This window comes from Arachis hypogaea, chromosome 17, assembly GCF_003086295.3.
Source record: "Arachis hypogaea cultivar Tifrunner chromosome 17, arahy.Tifrunner.gnm2.J5K5, whole genome shotgun sequence".
Classification (NCBI taxonomy): Eukaryota; Viridiplantae; Streptophyta; class Magnoliopsida; order Fabales; family Fabaceae; genus Arachis; species Arachis hypogaea.
Window position 1 is genome coordinate 8391077 of NC_092052.1, and position 25608 is coordinate 8416684.

Here is a 25608-nt window from a genome sequence, read left to right on the forward strand (position 1 = left end):
CAGAAAAATGGCACAAATAGGCGAGTTTAATAATATTTTGGAAAGTGTTACTTTATGTGCAGGTTATAGGAATAGAGTAGTGTGGATATTTGGCTCGAAAGGGACATATAACGTGAAGTCGTTTATCAATACAGCAACCGGAAGAATTCTAAGAGCTCCAAATGTAAAGCACATATATTACTAGATGTGGAGTGGACTTGTTTTTCCGATGATGAAAATACTTATTTGGATGGTGATGATAGACAAACTGAATACAATTGACAAGCTTGTGAAGAGGAATATCATACCTCAAAGTGAAGATAGGTGCGTGTTGTGTAATGAAGCACGGAAAACAGTAAATCATTTATTGATACACTGTAAATTTCTTTCAAAATTAAGGTAGCTGATTTTGTGTAGTGATAGAGTAAGTTGGATAGGTGCCAAAGACAGAATAACATGGTTCAAAAATTAAGAAAATCAAGAGAAGTGTATAACATGACAAAAAAAAAGTGATCTATTTTTTTCTTGCCTACTATATGTCCAAATTGAAAATATATAGAAATAGGACTATTTTTCGGAACAAAATAATTTATTGAAAAAATGTTTGGGAACAGATTAACGAGTTGGTTAATCAATGATGTGTTAGAAGAAAAGTAAAAAAAAAGTTTGGGAGTGGAGATGACAATAGGAGTAATTGTGTTAGATTAAGAATTGTAAAAATAGTGTAATGAGATTAGAGATGATTTGTATTGATAAATGAGAAAAGATAAACGAATGAAGAACGGTAAAGAGAATGTGCCCCTATTCGAGTTGGGTGCTCACTCCAATTTACAACCGAATCCACTAAATTTTTTACTGAACTCTCATCACATTCTTTCTAATATATTCCTCTCTAAATAACTTGCCAAGGTGTCACAATGATGCCATTTTCATGCCCCTTCTCCTCTCATCAGTTGAGCACAAAATCCTTTATCCAAGTAGGCTTGTTTCTGGTCTTGAGAGCAATGGGTTCAGCTTCCGTTGGCCCAACCTCCAATTCCTTTACTGCTGCAGGAACATGTTCATATTCATTTGGGCTAGAGCTATCAATATTTGGGTTAGAGCTATCAATAATCCTGCCCTCCATAAGGACCTTGTCCTCAAGGTCAATGTCGGAAAACAACATGCAAATCGTGGCTTCATCCTCCCAGGTTGTCTCCTCACGTGGAAGACCTTCCCAATCCACAAGAACCTAAGATCGTGGTCCATCTGGGCTATTGGCAGTGCGGCGGGCCAAAATCGCAAGCGGGTGGGGCCGAAGAGAGGAGGGCAAGTCGGCAGTCGAAGACACCGCCGTAGTCGGGTCGCCGTGGTACTCCTTCAACACAGACACATGAAACACGGGATGCAAGGCACACGCATCAGGTAGCTTCAAACGGTAAGCCACTAATCCAACCTTTTGAACTATCTGATATGGACCATAATAGCATTGATGGAATTTGTTGAATTTTCCCCTTGTGACAGAACGTTGTTTGTAGGCTCTAATTTTTAACAAAACCCATTGTCCCACCTCAAATTGTTTCTCCCTTCTATGTTTATTAGCCTGGTTTTGCATCTTGTTCTGAGCCTGTTGCAGCGAGTAGCGTAACTAGCGATCAAAAGCGGCTCTCAGACACAACATGTCATCAACCTCCCATACAGTAGTAGAGCCAGGGGTATAGCCAGGTATAGTGGGCATAGGGAAGCCATACAAGGCCTCATGGGGGGCATATTGATTGCTGAATGAAAAGATCCATTATAACAAAATTCAACCCAAACAAGGTAGGAGACCTACTTGTGCGGAAAGGAGTGAGTGAAAACCCGCAAATACTGTTCCACTGTCCTGTTCACCACCTCAGTTTGACCGTTACTCTGAGGGTGATAAGCGATACTGTAATGCAATTTGGTGCCGCTAAACTCAAATAGGTTTCGCCAAAACTTGCTTAGAAAAATAGGATCGCGATCAGAAACCATAGTAGTAAAGAACCCATGGAAACGCACAATTGTATGAATGAAGGCTATGGCTGCGTCCTTTGCAGTAAAGCCCGGCTTCAACGCTGAGAAATGACCCATTTTACTGAAATGATCAACCACGACTATAATGGCACTGTGCCCCACTGATCTGGGTAATTGGATAATGAAGTCCAAAGAAACTGCCTCTCAGGATCTGGTAAGGATAGGGAGAGGCTGTAGTAAGCCTTGAGTCTTAGCTAGCACGTACTTAGTAACTTGACAATCTAAACACTGCGCAATGAACTTATGCACATCGGCATGCATCCCTGGCCAGAAAAAAGTATCACTAAGACCCTTGTAAGTCTTAAGCACTCCTCCATGTCCCCCTGCAAAGATGCGTGGAATTCACTTAGGAGCAATTCTCGTAGCCCTTGAAAATCTGGAACCTAAATGCGACCTTGGTATTGTAGCACTCCCTCTGTCACAACATAATCCGGCTCAAGTTTCCCCTATCGCAGTTGCTAGTGCATCCCAAGCAGCTCTTCGCACTGCTGGTTAGCGTCCCTTAAGGATTGCAACAACGAGTTCTGTACCATAGACAAGGCTTCGAATTCCGGTTGGAGAACTGAGTTTGGGTGGCGCGAAAGGGCATCTGCCACCTGATTTAGTTTTCCAGGTCTATACTCAATCACAAAATCATAGCCAAGCAACTTAGCTAGGTAATATTGCTGATCTGGAGTCAGGATGACTTGAGTTAGCAACTCCTTCAAGACTTGATGATCTGTCTTAATAGTAAATTGTCTCCCTAAAAGGTAGTGTCACCATTTTGCAACTGCCTGGGTAATTGCATAGAGCTCCCGGACATAAGCTGAGGCTAGCATCATCTTGCAGTTTATCTTCTTGCTAAAATATTCAAAGGGGTGGCCATTTTGGGTAAGTACCACCCCAATTCTTGTGTGGGATGCATCACTCTCCACAGTAAATTATTTACTAAAATCTGGTAGGACCAGCACCGGGGTGTGAACCATGGCAACTTGAGGTCATGGAAGGCCTGTTCAGCCTCCACACCCCAAGAGAAGTTATTCTTCTTTAACAATTCTGTAAGAGGGTGAGCAATAGTAGCATAGCCAGCCACAAATTTCCTATAATATCCTGTCAAGATGAGGAATCCTCTTAGTTGTTTGAGTGTGTTCGGTAAGGGCCACGCTTGAATGACCTCAATCTTTGCCGGATCAACCTTTACACCGGCCGCACATACAATGTGTCCCAAATAATCGACTTGTTGCTATCTAAACGTACACTTTGAGCGTTTAGCAAATAGACGATGTTGAGCAAGGACATTCAGAGTTAGCTCTAGGTGTTGTAAATGTTCCTCCCACGTCTTGATGTACACTAGGATGTCGTAAAAAAAAACAGCGATGAACTTTCAGAGATATGGCTGAAATATCTTGTTCATAGTGGCTTGGAATGTCGACGGGGCATTAGTTAGTCCAAATGGCATGACCACGAACTCATAATGCCCTTGGTGGGTCTAAAAAGCCATCATAGGAATAGTATCTTCGCTCATACGAATCTGGTGGCATCTTGTTCTTAGGTCAATTTTGGAAAAAAATTCTGCACCAAACAACTCATCTAGTATCTCTTCAATAGTGGGAATATGAAACTTTTCTTTGATGGTGATTGCATTTAGGGCCCGGTAGTCTACACAAAATCTCCAACTACCATCCTTCTTGCGAACCAACAACACCAGGCTCGAGTAGGCGCTCTGACTTTCCCTAATAACCCCTGTTTCTAGCATTTCAGCCACTAATCGTTCCATCTGTTCTTTCTGAAAATGAGGGTACTTGTATGGTTGAACACTAACCGGTTGTGACCCTGGTACTAGGTGGATTTTATGATCAATCTCTCGATATGGCGGCAGTCGGGAGGGCTCGGCAAAAACCTCTTCATGGGTGTTTAAAATCTGTTGCACCTCGTCAGTGACCTGGGCAGCCACTGTGTCTTCTTGGTTAGTCACCATTTTCATATGATAAAGTGTAGTCACCACCTCCGAAAAGACCATTTTTTGCAACATCTTATTGCTGATGGCTTCAAATTGTAGTAGCCGTTCACCCTGTAGCTTAACAGCTGTATTGTTGACAATGAATTCCATTGTTAGTAGTCCATAATGGGTAGTAACATACCCTAAATACATTAGCCATTGGACTTCGAGAACTACATCAGCTCCTTGTAATTCCAAAACAAAAGTGCTCACATTAAATTGGTACCCTTTCATGACCAGCGGAACATCTTCACACAAGGCCCTGCACCCTATAATATCACCATTACCCACTAGTACCTGTAGAGGTACTGTTTGCTTGATCGGAAACTCTAATTTCTCAGCCACTCTCGCCTTAACAAAATTATGAGTGTTACCGCCATCGATAAGAACCATAACCGTTTGCCCTTTGTATGTTCCTTTCAGTCGAAAAGTAGTCGGTTGGTGTTGGCCGACCATAGTATTAAAGCTAATCTCGAGTCTCATAGGTTCAACAACAATGGGACTGTCAATCTTGGGTGACTGGATTACCTCTGGTTCAGGTTCTTTCAATATTTCTTGCCACTCCTCTTCTCCTATTAAACGGTAGCAAGAGGTCTTACAACGGTGCCCCGGAGACCACTTCTCTTCACAATGATAACAAAGGCCCTTTTCTCTTTTCAGTTTAATTTCGGATGCCGTGAGTTTCCTAAAGGGTGGGTTAGGATTTGGTAAGTTAGGTGTTTGTGTGGTGGTGTTTGATGAGGGAGGCATGGTAGATGGTGAATTATTTTTTTGGGCAGAATTGCGAATGGTGTGTGGTTGGGTGACAATGTTTGGTGTAAGGTGTAAAGGTTGAGAGGTATGGGTTGTGGGTGATTTATGATAAAGGGGTGCAGCAGCTGCAAGTTTCTGCTCATGCAGTCGTGCCAACAAAGTTGCGGTGACATATGAAGTTGGTTTGGCTAAGAGTAACTCACACTTTAGATGATCATGCAACTCAGCCACAAATAGCGAAATTAACCATTCTTCACTCAATCCAGTCACTTGATTGGACAATTCTTCAAATTGATTCTGATATTCAGCCACCGTAGAAGTTTGTTTTAGCTCCTTAAGAGTTGCCTTAGGGTCATAAAATTGATTCTGGCCAAATCTTATCAACAAAGCATCCAAAAAATTCTCCCAAGTGTATTGAATATTATTGTTAATTACGCATCTATACCAGGAATAAGCAGATCCACTGAGGTGAAAGGAAAGCATACGTACCCTCATATCACTGGTTACCGAGTACCACTCGAAGTACTCTCGAGCTTTGAACACCCATTACTCCACCCGATCTCCATCAAACAATGGTAGTTCAGGTTTGTATGCCCGATTCAATGGTAGATGAGAGCTTGGACTCCCGCGTGTATAGGAACTACGAGAAATTACTTCTTCATCAAGTTCAGGTTCAGCCCGTTTCATTTTTAGCGATTCCTTTAACATAGTTTGAATGTCACGCATTGAATTTTCTAACTCTTCCATACGTGCACTGCAGGTTCCAAGCTGCCTAGCCACTTCTACGTGATCACGTTGCAATGCAGCAATTTTTGCCAGGCGGTTAAGTTCATCAGGATTGGCCATTCCCCTCTCAATGAAAGCACCAGTTGTTAGATTAAGAATTGTAAAAATAGTGTAATGGGATTAGAGATGATTTGTATTGATAAATGAGAAAAGATAAACGAATGAAGAACAATAAAGAGAATATGTCCCTATTCGAGTTGGGTGCTCACTCCAATTTACAACCGAATCCACTAAATTTTCTACTGAACTATCATCACATTCTTTCTAATATATTTCTCTCTAACTAACTTGCCAAGGTGTCACAGTGATGCTATTTTCACGTCCTTCTCCTCTCATCAATTGAGCACAAAATCCTTCATCCAAGTGAGTTTATTTCTGGTCTTGGGAGTAATGGGTTCAGCTTTCGTTGACCCAACCTCCAATTTCTTTACTGCTGCTGTAGGAACATTTTTATATTCATTTAAGTTAAAGCTATCAATATTTGGGTTAGAACTATCAAATTGATAATACATTCATTTGATAATTGTGTGTTGTGTATAGGAATGATGTAAACAAGTATATGGTGAGAGGATATTTAGATGTTGGTGGAGAAAAAGTGAGGTGCTATATATACTATATAGGTGAGATGGTACAAAAAAATTCAATAGATGTGGCTACTTTAAGTGGCATATAAATAGTAAGTTATGTTATTTTATTAATTATTTCGAATTTCACTTGTTAATAGTTCAATAAGATAAGATGAGTTAGAAAGTTTGTAAATTAAATTTGAGTTTGGATTTAAGATAATATGTTAAATATAAAAATTTATAATTTAAAAAAATAATAATAGATAATTAATTTTTTTTTAATATCAGTTAACTTTTTTTATAATTATTTTATTTATTTTAAAATCTAAATTTTTAAATTATAAATTTTTTATTCTAAAATTAGTAACTAAAAATTTATTTTTATATTTTTTTATTTAAAAATGTTATAGTTAACATATTCAATTTAGCAGGTTACAATTAAGAAAAAAAGAGAGATTTTTTTTGTATAACTTGAAAGTGGATTTTTTTTTCCCGAACTCAAATTTAATGTCTAATTCATCTTTTTTAGCTGGTTAAACTGGCTGAATTTCTTATCTATTGTATTAATAACTTTGATTAATAAAGTTCAACTATTTCATACAAGAAAAACGGAGCTTGAATATAATAACTATATAATCTATGACACTACTACTAAGGATATCACATATTCACATGGAGTGATCGAGCAGCAGTCACACACCACACAACACTAATTATGTTGTTCAATAATTATTGATATTCTTTATATGCTTCAATCAAGACGATAAGATCGAATCTGGTCCGTTCAAAAGAGCATATTATATATTTAAACCCAGCACCAAGTATATACTAGCTGCATAAAAAAACCAGTAATCTACTACATAGTACATACTACTCCAAATTTATTAATAATTAAGTCAATATTGTTTATACGTTTCAAGTGAAGTTGTTGCATATCCGGCAATGGAGGAACATGAATCAGTGCAAGGTTTTAATAAAACGTTAGCAGATAGACAATGTCACATACTACACTGTCAAATATTTATATAAACCGCCGGTAGGTTTATTAATCTAATTATATTTGTTAATTCCAATATCTCATCAGCGGATCAGATCGTAGTGTGGTTTGATTCGAGTCATTCGATTCAATGTTATATTAATAGTGCGATTCGGTTTGGTTCGACTTTTATTAAGATCATCTGAACCAAATCAAATTAATTAAATTTGGTTTGGTTCAATTCGATTTGTTCGATTTTTAAATTGTTTTGAAAATCTATTCTATTCTAATCATCAAATTATATATAGGGTACTAAAATAATTAACAATTTCGCAAAACAATGATCAACTTGACTCATAAATCACTAACAAATTAGTAGAAGCACAACAAATCAAAATCATTAACAATTTTGTTACAAAAACAGCAGAAACAGATAGAATAATAATCAACCTGAATTGAATCAAGAAAATCAAGAAATACAATCAAACTAATTTCAAAAATTTTGCAAGAACAGTGCACCAATTCCAAACTGAATCAAGAAATAGAATCAAACTAAATAAAAAATACAACCAAACTAATTTCAAAAATATTCATGTGGTGTACCAATTCCACAAATTCTTCATCTTTCACCTTCCCCTTTCCTGCATTAACATTAAATAAACAAAAAGTTCAGAATCAACCCTAAACAAGAATTTTCCTAAATCAAAACAGAACAAAAATTTTAAAATTAAAAATAAAATCAGAATCAACTCAACTCTAAAATCAAGAACAAGCCAACCAAGTGTTCATTACAAATTAAAATCAATAAGAAGACTAAACCAGAATTAATAAAAATAGAATCAGAACAAAAAAAATAACCTGAGACTTAGGCTCCATTGCAGAGGACGACGGAGGTGCAGGATGGTGAGACGGCGGGGCGATGAACCAAAGACCAGAGAGACTAGACAGATCAATGACGAACAAGAGAAGGACGACGAATGGCAGCGGCTTCGATTGCGTCTGGTGCGTGCTGTTGCGGTTCGTCGAAAACGACAGCGGCTGTTGGTTCGTGGAGGAGACGGCTGCTGGAGAGGTGGTGTGTGGAGCTGTCGAGACTGAGGGAGAAAGAAAAGCGCTACGAGCCTACGGGGAAGAGAGAGAAAGAGAAAAGGGTTGCGCCGTTGCGATGGTGCTGTCCGGCGGCGTCGATGGCAGAGAAAAAGAAGGAGGAGGTTCCACTGCGATTCGCTAGAGAGACTGAAAGAGGGCTCGAGGGAGTTAGGGTTTCTGCTAGGGGTGGCTACGGTTTGTTTAGGAGGAATTTGTGGAGGGAGGCTGCTTTTATAGTAGGGTTTTTAATAACACCGGTTCGGTTTTTTCTACCAGAATCAAAAAACAAATCGAACCGTAAAAAAATTGCAAAATCTCACTTTTTCGGTTTTTTTGTTTTCGGTTTGTTCAATTATCGGTTTTTTTGTTCGATTTATCGGTTTTGTTTGGATTGGATTGATTTTGAACACCCCTATTAACTACATACATCAACCACTTTTCATATTCCTGATTTTTTTCTTAAAAAAAAAAAATATTTATTTTGTAATCTTTTTCTGAAGTTACATTGTTCCCGCCTAGACAAAAATTGGAAAGAAATGTAAGATAATATAGAAATAAATAACTTGTTTTTAGAAAAATTTTTAGATTTTTTATGATATCTTTTAATTTAACAGAATTATTATATATAACAGACAAAAATTCGAAAATATTTGATATTTATTTAAGCAGATGATAAATAAACTAATTATTTGATCAATTCAATTTGTAAAAAAAAAATAATTTAATAATTAAATAGAATTAATTTTTTTTATACAAACGGTATCTCTTAACCGGACAGGTCGTCGCAACAACTATAAAAGAAAAGAAAGTAATGAAGCAATTTAGATTAAGATTAATCTCCTTGTACTTAATTAGATAGATTTATACACTATCAGTAATATACAAATAATAATATAACTATAGTGTTTTTTTTTTTTTTTTTTCATTTTACCAGAGTATACACTCACTCTATAGAGGAGCCAAAATTCCAAAAAGAAAAAGTAGGATAACAAACTCAACCTAAAAATAAAATACATAGTAATTTATGAATATATTAAGTGGGTTTGGTGATTGCTCATTGATGAAGTCATGAAGGGTTATAGCCTTATAGGTTATAGCTAATTAAAACCATTGACTGTTGTTTGAGGGGGAAGAGTGGAAGACAAAGAGAACCACCCCAACGTGTGAAACAAAAATGCCTTCTTTTTCATGGCCCACCTCCATAGGAGATAAATGAAGAGTAATGCTATTTTAATAGTTCAAGATTTGTTGAAAAAATTTGATGACAATATTTTATGGTAATAAATAAAAGTATGGACTTGATGTATTGTACGTAATCTGTAAAAGTTGAAAAAAACAAAGATTTATATTTTTATTATTTTCATCATTCCCTTTCATATTAAACTTGTATAATGTTAATAGTTTTTCTAATCTAATGACAAAATCAATATATATTAATTCTTAAATAAATTAATTCTAAAATAATATCTAAATTAATTCTTAAAAAATTTTAGATCAAACATTTTAATATTAAACAAATTTTATTTTTTAAAAATGACTTTTGATATATTATTTTCGATCAGCAAATTTTTAATATGTTTCTTGGACAATAAAGTCTAATAAATTTTGTTATAAAGCAATTAAATTAAAAAATATTATTATAAAATAAATTAATTTTTTAATTAAAATAACAAAAAAAACAATCTATTTAATAAGAATAAAATTTAAAAAAAAATAAAAATGTATTGAAAATCAAAATATCTAAAGTTTGTTAAACAGCAATTTAAGTGTCTTATGTTTTAATAGATTCAGTTTCAAACGGGAAAAAGGCTATAATAATTAAGGATTATTCTAACAATTTGGTTTTTGTTAAATAACATGCATTATTAATAAGAAAAGAAAAAATAATTAAGGACACTAGTATTTGAAACGCTCGTCTTCTTCTTGGGAACACCCTTCCTCCATCTACATACAATTCTACCTCTTCCCTTTTCTCTCTCTCTCTCTCTCTCTCTCTGACTTAGTTATAAACACAAAAACACAAAGTGACACCCTTTTTCAATAACACTGTTCCTTTTCCCTTCAAAGTAAATTCAGAAACTCCACCCTACTTTGTGTCTTTTCGGAACCAAAGAGAAGGAAAAAAAAAAAGTACCATGATATGATACTTTCATCATAATCATGAACAATAATAACAAGAAGAAGAAGAAACTATTATTTATGGATGACAACAATCATAATAATGCCGTTGCAATCATTCATCATATGGACCCTTATGATGAGGATGATGAAGATGTTCATTATTGTTATTATTATTATTATTATCATTATTATTTTCAATCATGTGGTGATGATGATGTTTTGTGCTACAAGAAGAAGAAGAAGAAGATGATAGGGTTATGATCGATGGTGGAGAATTCACCGGTGGAAGAAGATTGATTTAGCGGCGTACATGGGAAAGCCAGGCATTTTTTTCTTCACCTTCATGAACTTTATAAATTTTGTTCTTCTTCTTTTTTTTTTTTTTGGTTAAGCTTATTTTATTTTTGTTGTGATTTATTATTATTCACACCTATACTCCTATAATATTATTGTTGATTCAATTATATCGGGTTATTAGGCAATTATTTGTAAACGGTTCTTAGCCTTAAAACTTCATCAATGGTCACAAAAAATTTATAAAGTGAAATAAATTTTGTTGCTGGTTTTCCTAGCTAGCTAGCTAGTCACTCCTCTCTCTCTCCCTTTCTCTCTCAATTATAATATCATGTATATTTATATATAAACTTATTAGAGATTATTATGCATAACTCCTACTATATGTTTCTGCAGATTGGTGATAATGAAAATTTTGCTAGTTAATTATATTATTTAAAAAAAAAAGTTTTAACTTTTGTATAATGCATGTCACTACAATTTTTTTATATTGATATCTAATTAAGTGTATTGATTATGCAAAAAATAGTATTTCTTTAAGATAGTGTGAATAGAAAACTAAGTACTTTTACCTCCTAATTAAGTGTTAATATAAAAGAATTTTACTCACATAGGTTGAAATTAATATATGAGGAATGCTATGGGCCAGTAACTTTTGTGATTTGTAGCCATCAAATAGCCATCAATAATGGTTTTAATGGTATGAGATTGGTGTGAGATTTCATCCAATGACTTACTTTTTTTTACTGGTTATATGCTGGCTAGAATTTAACAAAGTTGCTGGCCCATAGATTTTTTCTTAATATATATATATATGAATTTGTCTTAGCTTGTTTGGAAATTAAATTTTACTCTTTTTTTTTTCATTGAATAATACATTTCTGATGACACATTGACCAGTCTAAAAAAAAATACAAAAATTCAAAAAAAAAAAAAAAAAAGAAAGGAAAAAGTGTGGTTGAGGAAAAATTGAATATAATTATTGGGAAGTGGAAAACATGCCCGTTTGTGCTAAAAGCCTAAACTTCATTTTGGTGACGTGCTACCCAATTTGCCTGCATCATAGTTTCTAGGTAACACGGCAATTCAGTTGACGCCATAAACAATTTCTCGTCATGTTTTCATTATTATTAATTAATTGTTAATCTAACATTATTATTAGCCTTGAATACACCAGTTCCCACCTAACTAGTTTCCATGTGTATTATTAATTAAGAACGAGACTCTTCTAATTAAGGGCCAGGTATTGGGATGTATTACTAATTTGTATTGATTATCCATTTGATTCATGGACCGACACTTAGAAGAATTTAGAAGCCATGCATTACACTTATAATTAGGATATATTATTATGAATTTATGAAAATAATCTTTGTAAATTAAACATATATTATTGGTACTAATAATTCTCACCAATTTAGCTAACAGTTTTTACGCTTGAGTTAGATTTTTTATTATTTTATTTGAACATATTAATGTTCATCTTGTGAATTTCACTTGCAAAAGATATTCAATTATAAACATGATAGGAGAATACTAATGTATGGTAGTATATATAAAGTGTTATGTGATTATGATGAGTGTTTTATAAGTATTGAATAGTTCTTACTTAAGCCTTTTTATTAACAGAAATCGAATTTTAAATCTGTAGCTAGATTATAGAACTTTTGATATATAGTATATTATGAAATTATTTTTTTTCAAAAATTACTTAAACTAATAAGAAAAGAATATAAATAGTTATATCTTAAACATTCTGAGTTTCTGACTGCTTTTTTGGGATTCAGTTATTAGACTTAATTGGTTCTCACATTAAGGGAACAAAATTAAATAGAATGCACTTTAAAATTGACTACTTTAGAGTAGATCAAAACAATAAGTTAGTTATTTCATTTTTTTTTTCCTTTTTACAACAAGGAAAAAAAAAATAGCCCGAAGCAAAATTTATCCTCAATTGACGAGTAGACTATTACATTCAAACTGCAAAACATAAATAAGCTTTTTAGTTTTTATAGTTTCTATGCAGAGAGTAGTTATTAGTAAATTTCTTTTTTTTTTTTTCCCAATATAACTGATAGGTCTAATATAATACTACCTTTTTGTTTTGTTCCACATTAGGTAGAATGATTAAATATTTAAACCCGTGAATTTGACAAGGGAATTCGATGCCAAAATACTTTAAAATGAAATTATTATTATTATTTGTATATTAGTGCTCTAATTAAAGACAAAAATTTCGTACTACCTGATATTTGACATTGGAACTACTACATTCGTCCTGTCACCAAACAATTAACCTTCAATTTTTAACATTATATATATATATATATATATATGTGGTGAATGCTACTCAACCCTCTCAAAAATAACATGTAAGTTATCTTTCATTATGTGTCACATTGTAATTAGTCCTTATCTTAACCATAGTTGGGGTGCCAACGTCATCGTCATCTACTGCCCTCCCACACAACCTCTCTTCCCAATATAGCCAGCGCCTCTTTTTACCATGTATCACTTCTTACCCACATAATTAATGGTTAATTTGGTTATTAAATTTTTTTATTAAAAAAACATATCTTTATTTAATTACGTGATGGAACATATATTTATATGTAAAATATAATTAAATAATAAAGTACGAATAAATTAAAAATTAAAAGAATAAAAATACTATAAAAAATACTTGTAAGAAAGTTAAATTTTATCATTTTAAACTTGTGTTATTAATTTTAACAATTTATTTTTTTTAAAATAATTTATGTACGATAAAAAATATGTTTTTTCTTATTTTAATTATACTTTTAAGTACTCTAAATAGAGTTATTATATTATATTTTACATATAAATACATGTTCTATCGTGTAATTAAATAAAGATTTGTTTTAATAAAAAAATTTAATAACCAAACTAAACATTACTTAGGTATGTATTTTATATTTATCTCTTAAATATTTATACAATTTATTTTTTAAACTGTTATATTGGTCTCTTCTCTAATATTACAAAAAATAAATTTTCATAAAAATAATTTATTTAATTATTAATTAAATAATAAAGTATTAATAAATTAAAAATTAAAAAAATAAAAATACTATAAGAAATACGGTAAAAAAATTGAATTTTATCATTTTAAATTTCTGTTATTAATTTTAATAATATATTTATTTTTTAAATAATATATGTATGATAAAAAAATATGTTTATTTGTTTGGAGTACAAATTTTATTATTATATTTGTTCATGATTTTAATTATACTTTTAAATACTTTGAATAGATTTATTTTATTATATTATATTTTACATATAAATATATGTTCCATCACGTAATTAAATAAAGATATATTTTTTTAATAAAAAAATTTAATAACCAAATTAACCATTAATTATGTGCTCTTACAATCCAGATGAACAAGCAGGTTCGGAAGTGAGTTGGTATTGGAGTGGGTCTGCTGCCAAAGTCTATGACTCACGTAATGGTTACTTGTGGTTGTGTAAGCAGCTGTTTGGTTGGGAGGAGCGGGAGAATTGGCTTTGGCTTTGGCGTCAGCTTGTTCCGGAAAAGCATAAGTTTTTGGCTTGGTTGTGTCTTAAGGAGACTCTTCCTACTGCAAGTTTTCGCTTTAGAAGAGGGATGTCGTCATCGGATAGGTGTCCAAGATGTCTTTCTAGCCAAGAATCAGTTTTACATTGTATTCGGGATTGTCCAAAAGCTCAGCTTGTCTGGCATAGGTTGGATATTTCTTGTCATCCTTTGGATTTGAAGAACTGGTTCTTGTATCATAGCAGAGAGCATCCGTTCAAGTTCTTTTCGGGACTTTGGTGGATATGGCGAGTAAGGAATAATGACATCTTTAATCCCATGAAACTTGGCCTCCGGAAAAAGTGATTTGTCTGGCATTAACTTCAGAAAAGGAGCTTAGGAATATTTTTGAATTACAACGTATGTCCCTTCCCTCTACTCTAAATAGTTTTTGGAATCCCCCATCTATTGGTACTTTTAAGATTAATTGTGATGCTAGTTATTTTGGTTCGGGTGATAGTGTTGGTTTTGCTTGTGTTATTAGAGATTGTAATAGGAGCTGGCAAAGGGGGTGTTTGGGAATGATTGAGAGTAATAGTATTCTTCAAGGAGAATTATTTGCTATTTGGAGAGAATATCTCTTAGCTTGGATGTGAGTCAACGAGATGTTGTTTGTGAGACGGATTGTGTGGAAGCATTTAATCTTGTTACTCAAGATGGTTTTGGGTTTATTGATCCACTGGTGCTTAAAATAAGAGATATCATGCATTGGAATTGGCGGGTTGACTTTCGTTTGATTATGAGAGATGCAAACACGGTGGCAGATACTATGGCAAAGATGGCGATGAAGTTACAACTTTCGCATGTGGAGCTTCTTTCACCTTGGGAGGAGTTTAAGAGTAGTCTTGAACGGGACTGTCCCTCTATTTAGGCAGTTCCTTGATTTATTTGTTTTGTTTTTCTTTGTTTAATTTATTTCAGTTACAAAAAAAAAAACCATTAATTATGTGGGTAAGAAGTGATCCATGGCAAAAAGAGGCACTGGCTATACTGAGAAGAGAGGTTGTGTGGGAGGGCAGTAGATGGCGATGACGTTGGCGCCCCAACTATGGTTAAGATAAGGATCAATTACAATGTGATACATAATGAAGGGCAACTTACATGTTATTTTAGAGGGGATTTGGTAGCATTCACCTATATATATATTCTAATAGTTTCTAGATTATAATTTGAACCTCTTTTTTTTTTTTAAAAATTCATCTTACATCAACTCGACCTCTACCGCCTATAGCTAGGTAGTTTTAGACAAATTTTCTTTGAGGAGGATACCTGAATTCCAAGTATAGCTCGTAATAATCTATCTTTTGAGATATACGAGGATTCTTGTACCATTTGAGGCGTTAATTTCTCCACTAAAATATTACCCGTCTCTACCCAAGATCTGAGGGTAACAATTTTATTTTTGTCTAAATTTCGGAATAAATAGACTTCTAGATGTGGGATTCCATTTTCAATATATTTGTTGAAAATATTTTTATTCATCTAAATTAATCTAAATTGATTTTTTTTTACTCCACTCTAATAAAATAAACAAAGAATGAAAATGATTATAAATTTACTATGATATATACATATACCGTTATATAAATATAACTTCGACGTATTTTTTTATAAATTTTATAATATATATATATATATATATATATATATATATATATAAGTTTCAATATGCATTAGCATTAAGATGGTAAGGTATATATATATATATATATATATATATATATATATATATATATATATATATATATATATATATATATATATATATATATATATATATATATATATATATACCTTACCATCTTAATGCTAAAGCATATTGAAACTTGAAAGTACTGTGTATATACAGTAGTACAATTTAGTGAGAAACATGCAAAGATTGTGTTTTTATATTATTAGTTTTACATGATTTTATATTTTTTATGTTCTTAATATATATTGGGTAGTTAATAGTCTTTGTGTTAAGTTTTAGATATTTAATGCACACATATATATAGTAGTTAAGTTCTTGTTCTTGGTGGAAAGTGTGGAAGAAGGTAACCCTTTTCAAAATTATACGGCACACATTACGCCCGAGGAAAATAGTTGTTGACTTTCATTTTCTCTCTTGATACTTGATAAGTTGTCTCTTATTAAAAGGCACTATTTTTTTATTTTTTTTTATTTCAGCGGACCTTTATTTTTAGGAATTTCAATTTATTTATAAAATTTTTTTTCAAAAGTTTTTCATATAATATATTATTTTTATATTTATTTGAAATTTTTATAATCTAATTCTAAAACTAATTATTTAAAAAAATGAAATTTTATTAATATGAAAAAATGCAGGTATTTGATATTTTTATGTCAAGGGAATAAAAGTAATGATATAATTTTTTTTATTTTTATTATATCTCTCAATTATATTATGTTTCTTCACTTTCTTGTCAAAGAGCTCATTCTTTTATTGATATTAGGATTATTTCAGAAATTAAGAATTTTTTTCCATAAATATATATAATAAAATAAACGTATTCTATAATTTATTCATGAAAATATTAAAAATAATAAAAATATTATTTATACATCAAAATTAATTACTAAAATTAATTATTTTGTATTTTTATATAGATATATGTATAATTTAATTTATTTTTAATGTATATTTTATATTAATAACTGATTTTGATGGTTGATTTTGTTATATATTTAATATAATTATAAAAATATATAATAACCATTTATTGTACATTAAACAGACAAGTTTTTTTTTTTTAATAATACTCGAGTATAATATTTTCGGACTAAATATGATTATTTGGAATATATTCCTTAACCTAAACAATCACCCACTACTTTTTAATTATAACTACTAATAAAAATTGCTCAGAAAAATGTTCTATTTTTCGCATAATTAGCTTACTTGATTGGACATTTTTTCCGAATTATTTTATACGATTCTAGGCTACTTAATTAATTTGTTCATATAGTAACATATCTTCAAGTACACGCAACTTGTGAAGCTCGTTGTTTTTGTTTTTGTTTTTTAACATATCTAAGGTTTTTTGGGATTGGGAAATAAGACTTTAGACATTGAACGACAGAAATGCCTGGAATTTTGTACTCGATTAATGCTTGCTTTGTTTAAATTGGGTTTTGTTTAATTTTGGCATTGTGTTCCATCACTTTCTCACATGGATTTAACAATTTTGTCTCTCTATGTCTCACTTTCCTTGTGCACGTGTATGCTTCTTTCTTGAATTCAGAGGTAATTGACTTTATTAATTTGGAATCCAAATTCAGGGTTTCTTGGATACCTACCCCGTTTAATTTGTTTGACAGCATATTTGACTCATTCAAAGTTCAAACAAGCCAAATCAATTATACATATTTTGGTGATATTAGCATAGAAGATGAGTTAATCAATTCGGATTTATACTTTGTTTGAATAAAAAAATAATAAAAGAAGAAATTTTCTCTTAAGAATACAGAAAAATGTTAAAAAGTTGTCAAAATTTAGATTTTTTTTTTGTATAGAAGTAAAAATAGTGATATATCTAATATTATAATTTTTGGTATTTTGTAAAATTGTGAAAGGTACACAAGTCGAAAGGTTCGATTTCTGTATTTTTCACAAATCAAATAGTTTAATTTCTATACCTCTAATAAATTGGACTGTCCGATTTTTATTTTTCTAATTAAACGATTTCACATTTGAGAATAACACTTCAACAGTCTACATTTTAAGAAAAACACAATTGCCACTCCAATATCAAAAATAAAAAGTATTTTTGTTCATTAATTAGCCATCAATATTTAAAAATATGGAATAAAATATGTTGTTGGATTACTAGACTAAAGGAATTGAGTTAATTGTCAAGTGATGACCAAAAACAATAAATTCTGATAATTCCTAATATTTTTTAAAATTATATTCATATAATTTTAGACCATAACTTGTGTTTCTGCCCGTAATAATATTACGAGAATATAAATCTTTAGAAATCATATTGATTTTGTCTTGATATTATAGATGATGAGTTATGAGATGAAATTAAATATTTATAGAACCAAATTACTTTTATAAAAAGATCATATGAAAATTTTTTCTATCAGTTGAATTATATGTAATAAATATTTGAAGAAAGAGAAGTGAACGAAAATATAAATTAGAAAGATGTTCTGAGGGTTACCTGAAACTGTAGGTCGATCTCGGATGAGATCTTTTGTACTGGTCGGAGATGACGTGTCCGGCTGGTTGGTTGCGGCCGGAGCTGTTGTGTCCGACTTGTTGGACTGGCTGTACCTCTGATCCTTGGTCACCGGAGGGTGGGGGTACCTGCAAGAGACTCCGATGCTTAAGTTAGCATGGGTATTAAACAGGTTTATTGTAGAATTAGAGTATGAGTTATACCTGGGTGCTCCAGTGTATTTATAGAGGTGTAGAGTGACCTTCTTAGATAAGATAAGTTAGTTATCTTATCTTATCTTATCTTTGAGTGAGGTCATCTTATCTTCTGGGGAACCGCCTTTATCTTTCTAGGCTTTGACTGCCTTTAAATTGGGCTGTGTTCCTTCGTTTGGGCCTGCTTGGACCTCTTACGACGATTTGGCCGAGCTCTTTGAGAAGAGGTCGGATAGTCTGACCTGAAGAGGTCAGTCGACTTGTCGCTAAACATCACGGGTCGAACATCTTGACCCAGGATATGAACAAAAGATAAGTGGTGAAAATTTAAAACTAATAAAGTATATGCATAGAACAATAACAATAAAATATTTATGTGAATAATATTATGGAATTATTTTTTAATTATATTATAAATTTAGTGTATTTTTTTATAATTTTATGAATTTATTTAAAATATGTTATTTTATTAATTTTTTTGTAGAACTGAAATGTAGAAAGAGATAGAAAATGAGAGAGAAAAGAAAGAGAAAGATAAAGGAAAAGAAGAGAAAGAATTTGCTAATTTTGGAAGAAAAGATTTTATTATAACTGTAACGAAAGAATGCTTCATGACACATTTTAGTTTACTAATTAGTAATATAAAATATAAATTATAAGTTATATATAAAACGAGAAGAGTAGAAAGAGATAGAAAAGAAGAGAGATAGATAAGAGGATAGGGAAAGAAAATTTATTAATTTTAGAGAAAATATTTTATTTTAATTTTAATGAGAGAGTGTCATTGATATATTTTAATTTTAATATTTTAATTTAATTTTGATTGCAATTAGAGAATATTATGTTATACATTTTGATTGTCAAATTTGTAATTAGACATTGATAAATATATATAAACTATAGAATAAGAGAGATAGAGAAAGAAAGAGAGTAGGAGGAGAAGAAAACTCTTTAATATTAGAGAAAAAAAATTTGATTTTAATTATAATAAATGTTAAAGAAATTTTAAAAGATTTCTTAAAATATAAGAAAGACGGAGAATAGAAGGTAGAGAATATAAACTAATTTGAATTAAAAGTATAAAATACAACTATAAACACTAAAGCTTAGTTTGATAAATTTAGTTAAAAATTGTTCGGTGGGTCGAATTTTGGACGGTTCGGGTGTAACTTCTGGGTGTGAAGGTGGGTCCAGCCTTGATCTGGGTCTGGGGCGCGAGATGCTGAAGCTGCCGACTTCCCGAGCTCTTCGCAAGGTGAAAGGGGGTGCCACCTACAAGGACACTCCGACACTCAAGTCAGACAATGTGCAGGTGGTGTGAGAGAAAGGAATAATGTGACGTACCTTGGGGGAGGGGTAGGACCCTCCCCTTATATACCCTGTCAGTAGGGCGGGCCCCATAGGGGAGGCCTTCTTCCTGGAAGCTTCCTTCTCCACAGTTGTCATGCAGCTGGTAGCAGGGGTGTGTGTCCGGGTCACAGACCGGACGGGTTATGCGCGTTAACCCGGTCGCGCAGATCGGGTTGCCTCGCGGGCCGGGTCGGCCAACGTGTCAGCTGGGCTGGGCCGTAACAGTGCCCCTAACGCGCCAGCTATGGCCGTGAGCGCCATTGGTGGCGCATTCTGTTTTCTCCTTCGCGTGTCGTCGCCTTATCGGTCGTCCATGGTGAGGACGCGCCTTCTGCGTGCGTGTAGGCCTGTTCGCTACTGGGGAGCATCCTTTGTCGCCTCGTTCCTCGCGCCGAGCATTTAATGCTCTTAATGGGTAATTCAAAACCCTGCGGGAAAAGACTATTTTGCCCCTGCCCTTCGCGCTTCTCAGAGTTGGTTTCTTTTTCAGTTTTTATTTGGTTTCACTTCAGTTTTATTGTGCTGCAACTGCGTCTTCTTTGCTTTCTCCTCTTTCTTTCCAAAATCTCCACTGCGAGCCTCTGCTTTACCCGGATCCTTATCAATTCTTCGATCCCCTTCGATCATCATCACTATCCTGGTAAGCTTCCGATTCTTTTCCCTGGTATTGTTGTGGTGTTGTTTATTTTCGTTGTTCATCTGCCTGATTTTGCATGTGCGTTGCACTATTGATATGAACTGCATACTTGCTTGCATTTTAGCATTAGGTAGATACTGTAGGGCGGTTACCATTTTAGGATTTTGCTTTTCTGGCCTTGCTCTTGGTTGTAGATTTACACCCTGCCTTATTATAGTTGTTGAATAGGTGAATTATAGTTTCCTGGTATTAGTACCGGCTTCCCGGCCTCTTAGACTGATATTGGGTGGTGCCCCCACTCTAGGTATGGCCCAGCATCCTGTCATGAAGGTCGTGAGACCGGTGCCCTATGACTGATATGCATGGGTGACTTCAGATGTGAAGGAAACCCCCAATCAAATGTCCCTGGAGGAACTTACCGAGTTCCGACGGGCCGATTATCTTTGCGGAGGAACTGACGAGGAGGTTAATTATGAAGTTTTCGTTCCTGCCGACAACGAACGAATATTCCAGCTAAACTTGCACTCTCCCCAGGTCCCCGATTGGATGTGGTTGTATAAGGCCATGTTTACTCGCCTGGGAGTTCGCCTCCCCTTCTCCCCCTTTCAGATGGTGCTATTTAACCGTTGTGATGTGGCGCCATCCCAACTGCATCCGAACAGTTGGGCTTCTATCCGCTGTTTTGAGATGGTTTGCGAGCACTTGGAGCTGCCGGTCTCCGTTGAACAGTTTCTCTTTCTTTTCACTTTAACAAATCCTTCAAAGGAGGGGAGGGCTAAAAATGGCTTCATGTCCTTCCGAGTGGCCCAAGGCCGAAGGATCTTCGGTGTATTCAAAGATTCTTATCATGGTTTTAAGGATAAGTATTTTAAGGTCCGCTCGGCCGAAGGTCGGCATCCGTTTGGCTGACGTTAGAAGGGGAACGTCGCATACCGACTTACTGGAGTTTCGGGGCGGGAGCTAATGCCTTCACCAAAATAACGTATAAAGGGTTATCCCCTGAAAACAAGAGGGTTGCCGACGTATTGTTGGCTGTTTTTGGGAAGAATCTCGTTAACCCTCATCTTCTTATGGGTGATCGGGACATGGATAGGAATTATATATGTGAGTGGCCGTCTAGCGATTTACTTGTGCTTACTATTGTTCTCATTTATCTGCCCGATTTGACGACTAACTGGCTTCTGTGTTTTGTTGCAGTGTCAATGTCTGCCGAGGTAACAGGACTTGATGCTTTGTTCAACACTTTCTTAGCTGGCAGCGATGATGACTCTGCTACCCCCGCTCAGGAGGTGCCACCCGAGGATACCGTCAATCCTGAGGTTCAGTCCCAACCTTCCCAGGGGGAGGTGGCCGGCACCAGCGCTGACTCTGGTCCCCAGCCAGAGGTGGAAGTTGATCCGGAGCCCCGAGCAGAGGCGGAACTGGAGGAGGAGGTGGTTGTCGTTGACAACCCTAGGAAAAGGAAGCCATCTTCCAGTCCTGAGAGGGTTCTCACCGTCATGGAGAAGAACTTTGATGCCGGGAACTTTATCGATTCCCAACTGCTTCCCGGCACAGAGAACTTCTTCTATGGTGGGGACTTCTCTTCACAAGCAAGGTGGATGTACCGCACTTTGCTCCGAGGGGCCGTTATAGCGAGAAAGGCAGAATCTGCCTTGGCAGGGACGCGGTCTCTGGAGGTGAAGCTTGAATCCTCTGTCAAGGCTAACGCCAAGTATAGAGATGATGTGAAGTTGCTTCGGGAGCAGCTCGCTGCTGTCGAAGAGAAGGTCAAGGTTGCTGACGAGAAGGTAAAGACCGCCGAGGAAAAAGACAAGTCCTCTGACACTGTCGTGGCCTGCTTTACTGAGCGGGAGCTCACCCTGGAGGGTCAGCTTAACTCTTCTCAAGGTCGGGTGGATGAGCTGGAGAAGGAGCGTGATGAGGCGCTCTCGTCGGTCAAGACGGCTCAGGGTGAAATTGCTGAGTTTAAAAAGAAGTACAAAGAGACCGTGAAGCAGGGCAAGAATGCCATCCTGATGACCGAGGAGGCCCTCAAGGCTCAAGTGAAGCTGTTGGCTCCCGATTTCGACACCTCGGCAGTTGGCGTCTTCAAGACTATTAGGGATGGCAAGATCGTCGACATGCCGAAGATGTAACTTGTACTCTTGTAACGTGAACTTTGTAAGCTTTTGAACTGCTTTTGTTGAAACTGTTTGCCGCTTGGTCGGCTTGTAATATACTGTGCATTCCCTGCTTAGTCGGTAATCTTCTTATATTATATTCTCTTACCGTTTTGTTGGCAATGACTATTTTATACTTGTTTACCGTTTCGCTGGTAATTAACGAAGCCAGGCCGTGGCTTTTATTGCTTTTGTAGCCGTTCATTGTGGTGTATTATTTTGGTGGTTCCCGAGGTGATCAGTCCCGGAATACCGTGTTGCCATAGCGTTGATTACTTGGCATGGTAGTTTGATTAATGACAACGTATAGAGAGGAAGGAAATGATTTAACATAAGTGAACACTAAGCGGTGACTGGTCAAACACAAAGTGATAACAAATATATGACAAAGGTAAATAATGCAAGATAATGTAACATGGATGATAACATGGATCTTACTAAGCCAGTTAGAATGGCAGACCTTACGATCGGCGTGCTTGGCCTAGGAATAGAATCTTCTTAGATTGCCCGTGTTCCATGTTCTCAGAACTTCTTTGCCGTCCAGTCGTTCCAACTTGTAGGCACCATTGCTGATCACCTCCTTCACCCTGTATGGGCCTTCCCAGTTTGTTGCCAGCTTTCCTTCCCCTAGGGCCGGGAGCCCAATGTCGTTACGCCATAAGACCAAGTCATTCTGCTCGAACTCTCTCTTGAGTACTTTGGTGTTATAGCGTAGGGCCATCCTTTGTTTCAATCCTATTTCCATCAAGTGGGCCATCTCCCTAACCTCGTCTACTAGGTCTTTTTCTATATCCTTCTCGACTCCCCCCAAAAGCAGCCCCCGGCTCGGCTCGCCGATCTCTACGGGTATTATTGCGTCTACCCCGTAGGTTAGATGGAAGGGGGTCTCCCCGGTAGACGATTGTTGAGTTGTGCGGTAGGACCAGAGGACTGAGACTAACTCGTCCGCCCATCCTCCTTTTTTACGGTGAAAATTTACTCAAGGGAAAAAGAAAAGCTTAAAAGTACTTTATTAGCCATTCCTAATAGAGTTTGTTTGACTTCTTATTTGTGGACATCCATCACTACAGAGGGTTATTTATGCCTAACTGCTCACTTTGTTGATCTGAATTGGAAATTGCAAAGTAAAATTTTGAGTTTTTGTCATATGCCTCCTCCTCACACGGGATTTGAATTGTCTTCCAAGATTTTTGAGCTTTTAAATGAATAGGGAATTGAAAAGAAGATTATGACTCTTACACTAGATAACGCATCTACTAATGATACATGCCAATATCATTTGAAAAGTACATTAAATATGCATGATTAGTTGTTGTGTGATGGAGAGTTCTTTCATATTCGTTGTTCTGCTCATATCTTGAATCTTATTATGCAAGATGAATTAAAAATTGCTCATGATGCATTGGATAAGATTAGGAAAAGTGTGAAATATGTAAGGGGATCGAAAAGTAGAATGATAAGGTTTAAAGAATGTGTTTCAGCGATTCAGGGTTTGAATTTTATAAGTGGGTTGCATCTAGATGTTACTACTCGATGGAATTCTACGTACATTATGCTCGAAAGTGCTATCAAGTATCGGAAGGCCTTTGAGTATTTGAAGACAACCGATCATGCTTATAAGTATTGTCTTTCAGTTGATGAATGGGGGAGAGCTGAAAAAATATGTGAATTTTTATACCCCTTTTATGAAACTACTAATTTGATTTCTGGCATATCTTACCCTACTTCGAATTTGTATTTTCTACAAGTCTATCATCATATTCAATGTATTTTGATGAGAAGTTTGAGAAGTGAAGATGAGCTTTTAAGGAGCATGGGAGGAAAGATGATGAACAAATTTAAGAAGTATTGAGAAAAATATAGTGTCATTCTTGCATTTGGTGCTATTCTTGATCCTAGACTTAAGATTTCTACTTTAGAGCTTATGTATGAAGAGATTGATGCTGAGACTGCAAAAGAGAAGGTGGAACATGTGAAAAAAAAATTATACAAACTTTTTAAAAAATATGACAAGAATTCTCTTCCAACTGTTCAAGCACAAGGACCTAGTATTCAATCTTCATCCATGGCCCATACTCCTAAAAGTGCAAGCAAGAAGCGACTCGCAATTGTTGGTGTAAGTAATATTTAACATATTTAAATTCTCTTATTAATTGTCATTATTCTATACTAACAAGATGTGATTATTTCTATTTTGATAGAAATTGATGAAACGTAACCATCAAGCTGAGGTCTCTAGTGGAAAGAATCCACTTGATACATACTTGGAGGAGCCACTTTTGTCAAAGGATTGCTTTGAAGATTTAGATGTTTTGGAATGGTGGAAATTATATGAGAGTCGTTATCCGAAGTTATCAATCATGGCACGTGACTTATTGAGTATTCCAATTACTACGGTTGCATCAGAATCTACCTTTAGTATTGGAGCACATGTCATTAACAAATATAGAAGTCGAATGTTACCAGAAAATGTTGAGGCTGTGATTTGTACTCACAATTGGAATAAAGGCTTTGTTGATGGTAATTACATTGTTAATTACTAATTTAATATTTATATAACATTTAAGTATTTATATCTTGTTCTAAATTTGGGTATTCTTCTAATTGCAGGTGAAGGCGAAGGTGAAGATGTGAATCCTCAAGGTGTTAGGAGAGGCGGTGTTTCAACTTCTGGATCAGATTTAAATTTTATTGATTTAAAAGTTGATAATTAATTTATGTGTGTTGATTTAAGGATTTTTTTGGATGTCTTGTTGATTTATGAATTATGTTGTGTTTTGTTTTAATTATGGGAGAATTTATGTGTGAATTATGTGTTTGTTTTGTTATTATTATGCACTTATATTTGAGACTTTGAGACTTATTATTCGTTATGTTATTTTTATTATTGTTAATTTCAATCAAAAAAGTTATTATAGT

General features: G+C 34.6%; 2 long non-coding RNA genes across 2 annotated transcripts; one reads left to right on the forward strand and one right to left on the reverse strand.

Moving 5' to 3' along the window:
* The first annotated feature begins 896 nt into the window (after window positions 1-896).
* LOC140180860 (uncharacterized) lies at window positions 897-6174 on the forward strand. Its single transcript, XR_011874910.1, has 3 exons — window positions 897-1396; window positions 5193-5415; window positions 5505-6174. It is a non-coding gene; the product is annotated as an uncharacterized lncRNA (long non-coding RNA).
* Window positions 6175-7541: 1367 nt separating this feature from the next.
* On the reverse strand, window positions 7542-8346 carry LOC140181092 (uncharacterized). The gene is made up of 2 exons (XR_011875750.1): window positions 7931-8346; window positions 7542-7713 (listed from the first exon to the last, which is right to left on the reverse strand). It is a non-coding gene; the product is annotated as an uncharacterized lncRNA (long non-coding RNA).
* Between the last annotated feature and the right edge of the window lie 17262 nt (window positions 8347-25608).